Raw genomic sequence first — 13,124 nt, 5'->3', positions numbered from 1 at the left:
AGGGAAGAACAGTTGGTGTACAGCACTGTGCCAGTCTCTGCTGGACTGCAAAGTGACTCAGTCATATGCACATATATGCTCCTTGTTCCTTTCCTGAAAAGGAAGGCTCAGTGCCAATAAACATAGAAGGTGCTCGGCCTCACTCGCGTCAGGTCTGCTGACACCTGCCGTCTTTTGGCCATACTGCACGTGAACCTGCTTTTCCATGTTTGAGGAATTCCTTCCTTTGCAACTCCCGACACCCCTGGAGGTGAAATCTCCGGCACTCAATCCCAGCGGCACCCAGCCAGGCTGACGTGAAGCTGGGGTCCTGAGGCAGAACGGCCTCCGCGACGGTGATAACTCACAGCAGCCACGCACCTGCGCCCACATCTGGGGGCTGGGGGCGGGGGCTTCCACTAGCATCAGGGGCTGGGTGCAGCTCTGACATCTGGGCCCAGCGTTGTCTTCACCGCCCATTCTTGGCCGGGTCCGCACACTTCTGTCTGCTAAGCTTTGAGCCCGGTTTCCCAGCCCTCCTGGAGATTTTATCTACTTTTAATAACTTCCTTTTCTGCTTAAGTCAGAAATCCACTTACATCAGGGAAATGCAAATTCGAAGAGCAGTGAGATAGATACCCTTTCATGAACAGGAGATGAAGAGAAACAGAAGTACTCCTACACTGCTGGAGGGAGTGCGAATGCTGTGGAGGACAAGCTGCTAATGTCTAATAAATTGGAATGCAGATGTCTTATGACTTGGAAATTCCCCTTCTAGTCATCTCCTCTGATCTAGGGCCGGGGGTGACAGATACGACGAGTCTTTTCACTGAGGCACTGTGTGTAACACACAGACACCAGCCTGCTTCGAGGTCAGCGTGGAATGAATGATAAATTGCAGCGTACTCACACAATGGATGGACTAGAACAGCATGTACCAAGGTGGACGGCTCCAAAACATCGTTTTGGCTGAAAAAGTACGCTGCAGGAGACGCACAGTATACGACGGGTGTACCTTTAAAGACACAACAGGCAAGCGCGGACGAAGTGGGAAAACGGGAAACCTGTACGGGACAGGTGGGTGGTATGACAGTCCTGTGCCCGTGGACCACACAGTCCAGAATTCTCCAGGCCAGAGTACTGGAGAGGGCAGCCACTCCCTTCTCCAGGGGATCCTCCCAACCCAAGCATCGAACCCAGGTCTCCCGCATTGCAGGCGGATTCTTTACCAGCTGAGCCACCAGTGAAGCCCAAGAATACTGGTGTGGGTAGCCTATCCCTTCTCCAGGGGATTGTCCCAATGCAGGAATCAAACCGGGGACTCCTGCATTGCAGGCGGATTCTTTACCAGCTGAGCTAAGAGGGAAGCCCCAAACAATCTGATTAAATACTACACAGTCCACAGGATTCTCCAGGCCAGAATACTGGAACAGGTGGCCTTTCCCTTCTCCAGGGGATCTTCCCAACCCAGGCATCAAACCCAGGTCTTCCGCATTGCAGGCGGATTCTTTTTCAGCTGAGCCACCTGGGAAGCCCAAGAATACTGGAGTGGGTAGCCTATCCCTTCTCCAGGGGATCATCCCGACAGAGGAATCAAACCGGGGACTCCTACATTGCAGACGGATTCTTTACCAACTGAGCCATCAGGGAAGCCCCTTTCACTTCACTACTGCCTGGATGGGATGTGTGTGTGTGAAGTTGCTCAGTCGTGTCCGACTCTTTGCGACCCCATGGATTGTAGCCTAACAGGCTCCTCCGTCCATGGGATTTTCCAGGCAAGAGTACTGGAGTGGGTTGCCATTTCCTTCTCCAGAGGATCTTCCCCACCCAGGAATCGAACCCCGGTCTCCCGCATTGCGGGCAGATGCTTTACTGTCTGAGCCACCAGGAACTCTGGTGGGATGCTATATGGTAACTCTGCATCATTAAGGGAAACTAGGCAAATTGTTTTATTTCTTACAACTGTCTGTGAATCTACAATTAAATCAGTAAAAATTTTGTTGGACTAGACCAAACAATGTATGTGTTGCTTACAGATGCATGATGGCTTCTTCTGGGCAGGGTGGGGGCATGTGGAGAAGATTCGGTTTAGGAGAGATAGAAAGGGGCTTCAAATTCTTTTTTTTTCCCCTTAGAAAGAAAAACCTTAAGGCAAATATGGTAAAATGTTAACATTTAAAAATCTAGATGTAAGTGAATGGTGTGTATATGCTACTCTGTACTTTGAGTTAAGAAAATGCTGAACAGATTAAATGAGACAGTGTTTATAAAGTATCTAAGGCAGTGCCTGGCTCCTAATGGGTGCTCGATAAATCCTCCTGCTCTAGGTAATCAGACGCCGGGAGCCGGGTGCGGGGGTGCGGGGGGAGGTTTGGCCTGGCTCCAGAGAAGTGTCATTTTCTTCCCTCTCGGCTCATACCCCCATTCTCCCCTCCTGCTGAGGGGTACAGCGTCACAGGCTCCACCTGTCTTCAGGAAGGACACCAGTGAAGGCATCCGTCTCTGAAACAGGGAGGCTGTTCTCATTTGCCGTTGGGTTGCTAAGTCGTGTCTGACTCTGCCACCCCACAGACGGCCCCACGGCAGGCAATCGGGCGGAGCACAGCCTCTGAGACCACCGGAGGCTGGCTGGACCGCCCCCACGCCCGTGGGGACACCAGCATCCCCGCCTGGGGGCTGTCCCAGGGACTAAGTGAGCACCCACGACAGTGCCTGGCAGCTGGCTTCAGCTACCCCAGGACCAACCAGGACCCAGGCAGAAGCGCTGCCCACTCCAGGGACCCCACAACCTTGTTTCAAAGTCAGGGTTTTGACCCAGTTCATAGCTAGGAAGTGGCTCAGATGAGATGAATAACTCGCCCAGGGTCTTCAGCGCTAAAGGTGGACTCTGACTGAGCCCGTTTGAAGAAGTTGAATTAGCCTTGGTGAAGGCAGATGTAGTTTCGGTCAGGGGAGAAGGGGAGAGCTCTGGGGGCTCTGGGCCAGATTAGACCCTCCTGTTCCATCTTACAGCCCTGTTCAGAACAACATTCTAGAGAAACGACTGCAAAACTCATCTTTGGGCTTTCCACGGGGTGAACGAGAGGGGAGAGCGAAAATGCAGCCCCAGTTCATGGACCGAAAAGGGCGGGCTGAGAGCGCCACCTTCGGGCACCTTGTTTCTCTGCCGACACGTTTTTCCTGAGATCCCAGGAAATCACTTCCTCCGGTGGGAGCATCACTCCTTCCCACGCAGCCACCGCTGCTGGCTTCCCAGGTCTCAGCCCGGATGCATCCTCTTCAGGGGCGCCCCCAGGCTGGTGCTGCCTTCATCCTGCCCCACCAGCTTCCGTTTCTCTCCACGGCCACTCTCCACTCTCCAGCTTTCCACTGTCTCCCCAGCCAGAGCAGCAGCTCCGTCAAGGCAGAGGCCTTAACTCGGCGACTCCAGCAGGCCTGGCTCTCAGTGAACACGCACTGAGTTCACTGCATACAATCTGATACATATTTCACCTGTGCATATACTAACATTTACTTAATTTTTTTCAATTTTTCTTTTTTGGTTGCGCCACATGGCATGTGGGATCTTAGTCGTCTCAACCAAGGATCAAACCAGCATTCCCTGCGCGGAACGCACGGACTCTTTACCACTAGACTGCCGGGCAGATCCCTACTTATTTAACATTTTACAAAACAGAAATGCAATATTGCACATATGATTTTGCTACGTGATGTTTTCCTTTAAGAGCATGCTCTTGATTGACTATGAAACCCTTATGAGAGCGTGGTCTAGCCAGCCTAGCTGCACTCACTCATTCATCCACCCACATTTAGGGAGCATGTACCCCTGCACTGTCCAACGCAGCACACACTGGCACAGGGACTGCCGAGCACTTGGCAGGCAGCTAGCGTACCTGGCATCACCCACTCAATGGACACTAATCCAAGCAAACTCCAGGAAATCGTGGAAGATGTGCTAGAGTCCACAGGGTCGCAAGAATCAGACACGACTTAGCAGCTGAACAACAACATGTGTGCCTAGGGAACCGAATTTTTCATTTTATTTCCTTTAAGTTAATTGAAATTTAAAAGCCATCCTCATCCAGCTATGGAAAAACTTTCAAGTGTGTTTGGAACAATTTGGGTATATGGATCTAGTTTTTCCATTGTAAATTTTATGAAATCAAAATACAGATCAAGTATTTCAATTAAAATTTAGTGATCAGATTGAGAAGTGCTGTAAGTAAAGTTTGTGTTGGACTGCCAGGACTTCAAATGGAAAAATGAATATAAAAATGTCTCAATGATTTTAACGTTGATTATATGTTAAAGGAATAATATTTGAATACAATGGGTTAAATGAAACACATTATTAAAATTGATTTTACCTATTCTTTCACATCCTGGAATATGAAGTCAAGTGGGCCTTAGAAAGCATCGAACAAAGCTAGTGGAGGTGATGGAATTCCAGTGGAGCTATTTCAAATCCTGAAAGATGATGCTGTGAAAGTGCTGCACTCAATATGCCAGCAAATTTGGAAAACTCAGCAGTGGCCACAGGACTGGAAAAGGTCAGTTTTCATTCTAATCTCAAAGAATGCTCAAACTACTGCACAATTGCACTCATCTCACACACTAGTAAAGTAATGCTCAAAATTCTCCAAGCCAGGCTTCAGCAATATGTGAACTGTGAAATTCCAGATGTTCAAGCTGCCTTTAGAAAAGGCAGACGAACCAGAGATCAAATTGCCAACATCCGCTGGATCATGGAAAAAGCAAGAGAGTTCCAGAAAAACGTCTATTTCTGCTTTATTGACTATGCCAAAGCCTTTGACTGTGTGGATCACAATAAACTGTGGAAAATTCTAAAAGAGATGGGCATACCAGACTACCCGACCTGCTTCTTGAGAAACCTATATGCAGGTCAGGAAGCAACAGTTAGAACTGGACATGGAACAACAGACTGGTTCCAAATAGGAAAAGGAGTACGTCAAGGCTGTATATTGCCACCCTGCTTATTTAACTTATATGCAGAGTACATCATGAGAAACGCTAGGCTGGAGGAAGCACAAGCTGGAATCAAGATTGCCGGGAGAAATATCAATAACCTCAGATATGCAGATGACACCACCCTTATGGCAGACAGTGAAGAGGAACTAAAAAGCCTCTTGATGAAAGTGAAAGAGGAGAGTGAAAAAGTTGGCCTAAAGCTCAACATTCAGAAAACGAAGATCATGGCATCCAGTCCCATCACTTCATGGGAAATAGATGGGGAAACAGTGGAAACAGGGTCAGACTTTATTTTTGGGGCTCCAAATCACTGCAGATGGTGACTGCAGCCATGAAATTAAAAGACGCTTACTCCTTGGAAGGAAAGTTATGACCAACCTAGATAGCATATTCAAAAGCAGAGATATTACTTTGCCAACAAAGGTCCGTCTAGTCAAGGCTATGGTTTTTCCAGTGGTCATGTATGGATGTGAGAGTTGGACTGTGAAGAAGGCTGAGCGCTGAAAAATTAATGATTTTGAACTGTGGTGCTGGAGAAGACTCTTGAGAGTCCCTTGGACTGCAAGGAGATCCAACCAGTCCATCCTAAAGGAGATCAGCCCTGGGTATTCATTGGAAGGACTGATGCTGAGGCCGAAACTCCAATACTTTGGCCACCTGATGCGAAGAGTTGACTCATTGAAAAAGACCCTGATGCTGGGAGGGATTGGGGACAGGAGGAGAAGGGGACAACAGAGGATGAGATGGCTGGATGGCATCACTGACTCGATGGACGTGAGTCTGAGTGAACTCCGGGAGTTGGTGATGGACAGGGAGGCCTGGCGTGCTGCATTCATGGGGTCACAAAGAGTCAGACACGACTGAGTGACTGAACGAAACTGATTCTTTTTACGCCAAAGGATTGATGCTTTTAAACTGTGGTGTTGGAGAAGACTCTTGAGAGTCCCTTGGACTGCAAGGAGATCAAACCAGTCCATCCTAAAGGAAATCAGTCCTGAATATTCATTGGAAGGACTGATGTTAAAGCTGAAGCTCCAATAATTTGGCCATGTGATGTGAAGAACTGACTCATTAGAAAAGACCCTGATGCTGGGAAAGATTGAAGGCCAGAGGAGAAGGGAATGACAGAGGATGAGATGGTTGGATGGCATCACCAACTTGATAGACATGAGTTTGAGCAAGCTCCAGGCGTTGGTGATGGACAGGGAAGCCTGGTTGCTGCAGTCCATGGGGTTGCAAAGAGTCGGGCACGACTGAGTGACTGAATCAACAGATTCTTTTTACACTCTCAGGCGGTCACTGGACAGTTCTAAAATTACATACCTGGTTCACATTATATTTTTGCCGGACAGTGTGCTGGCCGCAACAGTGCGCTGCGAGTGAGATAGGCTGTTGCTCAAAATGAAACTTCCAGAAAGGTCAATGTTAGTATACAGATTTCTCTACATCAGGGGTCCCCAACCTCTAGGATCTGATACCTGATGATCTGAGGTGGAGCCTATGTAATAATAACAGGAAGAAAGTGCACGATAAATGTAATGCACCCGAATCATCCTGAAACCACCCCCATGTCCTCCCCAGTCTGTGGGAAAACTGTCTTCCATGAAACCAGTCCCAGGTGCCAAAAAGCTTGAGGACCGCTGCCCTGTATCTTTGTCCAGCCAAGATTCGGTTCAGGTAAGTTCAGTCACTCAGTTGTGTCCGACTCGTTGTGACCCATGGACTGCAGCACGCGGGCCTCCCTGTCCATCACCAACTCCTGGAGTTTGCTCAAACTCATGTCCGTTGAGTCGGTCATGCCATCCAGCCATCTCATCCTCTGTCGTCTCCTTCTCCTCCCGCCTTCCATCTTTCCAAGCATCAGGGTCTCTTCCAATGAGTCAACTCTTCGCATCAGGTGGCCAAAGTATTGGAGTTTCAGCCTCAGCATCAGTCCTTCCAATGAACACCCAGGGCTGATCTCCTTTAGGATGGACTGGTTGGATCTCCTTGCAGTCCAAGGGACTAAAGAGTCTTCTCCAACACCACAGCTCAAAAGCATCAATTCTTCAGCACTCAGTTCTCTTCACAGTCCAACTCTCACATGCATACATGACCACAGGAAAAACCATAGCCTTGACTAGATGAACCTTTGTTGGTAAAGTAATGTCTCTGCTTTTTAATATGCTATCTAGGTTGGTCATAGCTTTTCTTCCAAGGAGCAAGCGTCTTTCAATTTCAGCCAAGATTATCACATCCCTTATTTACTAACTCATTAGTTCCTTCATTTATTCAATCATTCATTCACTCAACAGACATTTGCAAACGCTGCGTCAAGCCCTGGAGCTCCTAGAAAAAACTCACCATGCTTGTTCCCAATCTCCCCCAAGTTTAGGAGGTTTTCCCACCTCTTGTTCACTGCTGGTAACATCTTACCGACATGCTCCATCACTTGCAATCCTTATTTATATGTTTGAGAGTAAGTTGCTTCATCACAGCCTTTTACTTTGAAATACTTCTGGGAGTATTTCCCGGGAACAAGGCTGCTCTCTTACCTTACCTTAGTACAGCACCCTGAGGGCCACGGGGGTGGCAGCCATCTGAGGTTCTGCCCACTGAGGTTCTGCCCCTTCTAACTCGATACAAAAATCACAAAGAAAATGCAAATCTGTTCTCAAAGCCCAGCTTCTCTTGCAAATGCATGTACACGCACAGAGCAATTTTGCAAACAGAAACTTGGATGGCATCCTGCTGTTTCTCAATTTCCCCTCCTCCGTCACTAGCTTTGTTTTTATTTTCTTTTCCCACCACTTAGATTTCCTTCTCCCCCAAATCAGTGGTGCCTGGGTTGGGGGCAGAGGGGGGCTGACCTGCAAAGGGGCGAGAGGAAGCTTCGGAGGATGAAAAGCTCTGCGTCCTGACCGGCCACGGTTTCCTGGATACAAAGCTGCTCCAGCTGTGCACCTGTGGCAGTGTGCGCATTCGGGGTTCGGCCAGCACACAGCACGTCCTCGTAATCGGGGCTCCCTGCCTTGAAGCACTTCAAACACGGCAGTGGGGCTGCCGTCCACACGAGACCAATAAGCAGACCACTCCTTGCCTCGCCTCCCTTTTTTCTAAAAAAATTTATTTTATAGAGTATTTATTTTTGTTTCAGCCACACCCACGTGTCACGCAGGATCCTAGTTCCCTAACTGGGATTGAACCCAGGCCTGCTGCGCTGGGAGTGCAGAGTCTCAACTCCTGGGCCACCAGGGAAGTCCTTTCATTTCCCTTGTTTACTTGTCTTCCTTCCACCTCGTGTCAGAGGAACAAGGTGTCAGTCATTCCCCACGTGGACCCCCGGCAAGAACAACCACGACCGGTGCCATCCTGCGTTCTCCCTGATGCCTCGTCATCTGAGTGCGTCCAGTTCCCTCGGGTCAGCTCTCTGCGGCCCGGGGCAGGGGTGCCCCTCACCTGTGCCCCCCATCCTGTGAGAGCAGGCTGGCTGGACAGGTGTGTGCGAAATCAGGCCGTCAGAGCTGATGACGACACCACTTCCCGGGCACTTAGGGTGCGCTGCACACGGCACGGTGCACCGTGAGAGGCCGGACTCCATGTGCAACGGGCTCGGAGTTTCCTCTTTTTCAACCCTAGCCTCCGCTCACCTGGACGAGAAGAAACTCAGTTTCACGTTTTTTAACTGTTTGTTTTTCAGGGGCGGTCCTTCAGGCTGACAAAGCCACCCAGGCTGGCCAGTGGCCGGGAGGTGAGGTGGGCAGCCTAGGCCTCGGTTCACACCACTACCAGCCAACCCCTCCAGCCCAACAGGGTTCTCGAAATTCAGCTCAGGCTGCGGGTGGCAACAAAGGTGTTCGAAATCCATGAACCTCCCTGCTGGGGATCCTGCCACCCCGAGACCTCCGGCAGGCATCTGGAGCCTCTGCCACCTCATCCACTGCCCTCCAGCCTCAGGAACTGGGCACGTCCCAGCTCTGAGCCTCCTGCTGAAAACCAGAGGTGACCTCCACCCTTGAGAACCAGGCTGTTCTGGTTGCTGTTCAGCCACTCAGTTGTGTCCAACTCTTTTTGACCCCGTGGACTGCAGCACGCCAGGCTCCTCAGTCTTCCACTATCTCCCGGAGTCCAGTGAGTTGGTGATGCTGTCTAACCATCTCATCCTCTGCCACCCCCTTCTCTTTTGGTCTTCAATCCTTCCCAGCATCTGTGTCCTTTCCAATGAGAACCAGGTTAGCCCTCTTGAAAATACTTCTCACTGTTTTAAGATAAACCTACAGGGAAATAAGGAAGACAGAGGGCAAAGGAGCCTGGCCTGCTGCGGTCCATGGGGTCACCAGGAGTCAGACAAAACTTAGGGACTGAGCAACAATAACAACACAGATAAAAAAGGCATAAGTCACCCACCTAATCTTACTGGAACTTCTCCCAAGCCTATGAGGCAAATATTATTGTTATTCCCATTTTTAAGATAAGGAAACTGAAGCTTAGAGATGATGAATAAATGGCCCAAGGTCATCTAACAAGGGAGGCAGCTTAGACCTAGCCCAGGTCTCTCCTTTGCTCCCAAGCCCCAGGTTTCCCAAAGTGGGTGGGAACTTGCCAGAACATTTTCCCTTTTAATAGTTACCTAGTCAGGTTCAGTTCAGTCGCTCAGTCGTGTCCGACTCTTTGTGACCCCATCGATTACAGCACGCCAGGCCTCCCTGTCCATCACCAACTCCTGGAGTTTACCCAAACTCATGTCCATTGAGTTGGTGATGCCATCCAAACATCTCATCCTCTGTCATCCCCTTCTCCTAATGTAATTGAAATAAAACTAACTTTCAAACTCATGATTTCAAAAGGAGCTCTAAACTTGGCCTTAAAATGCTTTTAAGTTTAAAGAATAGGTTTTTGATATGTTGAAATAATGGTCTAGGCCCAGGTTGGAGCTGCTCTGGTCAAAAGGGCCACGGTGGTCAGCCAAGGGTGGATACGTGGTCGCTGTAACTGCTCTGCTGGCCAGAAACACAATGTGCACAGTTGCTTGACACCCCCCCTCAGAACACACTCGGCTCGCACGCACGCCCCCACCCCGCTCTAGACTCGTATCCTTATTCCTTCTCACCCCAAACAACAAAGCAGCAAAGACAGAGCACAGCCAAAGCTAAACAAATACAATTTAAAAGAGGAAAAAGAAGAAAGCTGGAAGTCTGCTGTATTAGTACCAGACGAAGTAAACTGGAGACCAGGGGATATTAGCAGGAATAAAAAGAAGTATTTAAAACGGCAAGGTGGCCAACTCGTCAAGAAGACAAAGCAGCCCTAAGCGGAGGTGTACACGGTGCAGAACTTCAAGGTACGTGGAAGAAGTGATAAAACAGAGACAAATCCATCGTTAGAGTGGAAGCTTCCAACATGTGCCTCTCAGCAACTGTTGGGACACAGGGACAGAAAATCAGAAAAGTGTTCAAAGACTGGAGCAAGGCCCGGGGCCCGCTGGATCTCGGTGATGCTTCCTGGATGGAGCAATGCCCGGGGCCCGCTGGGTCTCGGTGATGCTTCCTGGACACTCACCCAAGCAGCAGTTCAAGGAACGCCCACCAAGGGAGTCCACATTCTTGGCCACAGATCTCAACACATTTTCAAAAGGACTGAAATCATGCAAAGTATGTTCTCTGGGGAAATCCCTGGTTAGGACCCCGTGCTCTCCCTGCAGAGGGCCCGAGTTTGATCTCTGGTCGGGAAACTTAGATCCCACAAGCAGCATGGCCAAAATAAAAACCAAAAAGCAAAGTATGTTCTCTGCTCACAACATAATTAAACCAGAAACCAAATTTGGAGACATTTCTGAAAAATTCTTAAATAGGTGCATATTAAGACCACATCTCCAAACAATCTACAGATCTGAGAAGAAATCATAATGGAAACTAGAAAACATTTTCAACGGAGAACACAACATATTATAATTTGTGGGATGTAACTAAAGTAGTGCTTAGAGGGGAAATTACAGCTCTAAATTCAGATGCTGTCATCCTGGTCCCTCCGATCCACAGCTCCCCACCGGCCTCTCACCACTGTTTCAGGACCACTCCTTGGATGGTTATTTCATAAGGTTTGCAAACTGTTGCTTATCTAATTTTATTGAACCATCTGCATGTATTGGCTACAATTATTTTATAAATAAGAGCTTTCCCTCATCAACGGTTTGGTTACGGTGAAATATAAAGATAAAATTAAAAAGGCAAGATTAACTGTATTGCTTCAGTCTTTTATCTATTTTCAGAACGAGACAATGCCCCAGCAATATCCACCTGTGAGCAACGGGATTTTTAAAACACAGCACTACGAACAAATGAACTTAAACATGTCAAACACATACAGCTTTTTATTCCTTTTGAGGCTCCAACTCTTCCAGCAGGGGGCCTCTGGAAGTCCTCCCCACTCCTTCCCAACAACTTATCCTAAAAATTTGCCAACACACAGATACGCTGAGAAACTCTTCCAGGGAACAGTGCCCGCCCGCCGCCTGGATTTCAGTCGGCACTTCTCTGGCCGGCGCCACCACTGCGGCTCGGTTTCATCAAACCCTTCTCAGCTGAACGTGTACCCTCTAGGCTTGTTCCTCTGTATTCACATATTTATCTAATGTGTTAGTCAGTGAGGGCTGCTATAACAAAACACCACAGCCCGGAAGGCTTAAAGCAACACATCTGTTTCTCACCGTTCCGGAGGCTGGACGGCCAAGATCAAGGTACTGGCGTCTCCTGAGCCCTCTCTCAAGAGCTGGGCTCGGGCGGCTGCACTGGGGATGGAGGGGTCTGGGAGCCGGGTGCTGATTGGCCAGGGACTGGACCTCCTCCACACGGGGGCCCTCCTCAGAGCGGGCTCCTCACGGGCTGCTGGGGTGTCCTTGGGGAAAGGTGGCTAGCTTCTTTCAGGCCCAGCGGCCCAAGAGAGAGAGCCAGGTGGAAGCTTATCATTTTTAGGACCCACACTTGGAAGTCACATGGCATCACTTCTGCCACCATGTGTCTGTTGGAAGTGAGCGAGCAGGGGCACCCACAATTAAAGAGGGCAGGGTCCTCCTTCTTAGAAACTTCCTGGCTGCACTTTATGGCATGTAGGACTTAGTTCCCCAACCAGGGATTGAACCCACACACCCAGTAGTGGAAGCACTGATTCTTAACAACTGCACGGCCAGGGAGGTCCCCTAGCTTCCCCTTCTGAAAGGGGTGCCAAAGGATTTCTGACTCCACGGCAGATGTACTTTTAGGCTCACTTTTGTGGTGTTTGACTCCTGACAGTTGCCCCCACAGCACTGGAACTCTGAGACAAGAACTGCAAATGCCTCCTCCCTCTGTACCCCGCACACAGAGCGCCTCCCACTCTGGCCCTATACACTCTGAACTTTCCCCTCAGCACTCCTCAAACTCTGAAGGGTGGAGGAACTGCGGATGGTCTTGCTGGTTTTCTTGCTAGAACACTGCGGGATGTACTTTGAAAATACACTATTTTTTTTTTTTGCATCATGAGCACATTCATAATTTTACCTGCAGAATAAGATAGGAGTCCCTCCCCTGGGAAATAGTACTGAGTGGCTAATATTTACAATACCTGCACACTGGAGAAGTCTTCCCTAAGAAACATGTAGCTGCTCAGCTAAGGTCAGCTGTTTTCAAGCTTTCTGTGAATATCCACTTATTAAAGTGCTTCCCAGGTGGCTCAGTGGTCAAGAATCTGCCTGCCAATGCAGGAGATGCAAGAGAGGAGGGTCCATCTCTGTGTCGGGTAGATCCCCCGGAGGAGGAAATGGCAACCCACTCCAGTATTCTGGCCAGAAAAATCACACAGACAGAGGAGCTTGGTGGGCCACAGTCCATGGGGTCACAAAGAGCTGGACACGACTGAGCACACACACATTCACTTATTGTTCATTGCTTTGTCACCAAGAGCACCTTCTAGAAGAAAAGCGCTGGCAGAGCCCAGCAACCTGTGAAAACTATGGAAGAAACCAGAAAATGGGAGGGTAATTCTGGCGGCCAGGAAAAGTTAGTTTCCCTTTTGAAGCCTGTCCCTGGACCACGCACCTCATTTCACAGGTGAGGAGGCCGAGGCAGAGAGGCCGTGGGGCCTGCCCACAGCTACAAAAGCTGAAAGACAGGGACCATTCGAAGTCACAGGTACGCAACCTG

The sequence above is a fragment of the Bubalus kerabau genome, chromosome 23 (genome assembly GCF_029407905.1).
Source record: "Bubalus kerabau isolate K-KA32 ecotype Philippines breed swamp buffalo chromosome 23, PCC_UOA_SB_1v2, whole genome shotgun sequence".
NCBI lineage: Eukaryota > Metazoa > Chordata > Mammalia > Artiodactyla > Bovidae > Bubalus > Bubalus kerabau.
This window is presented reverse-complemented; position numbering follows the sequence as displayed.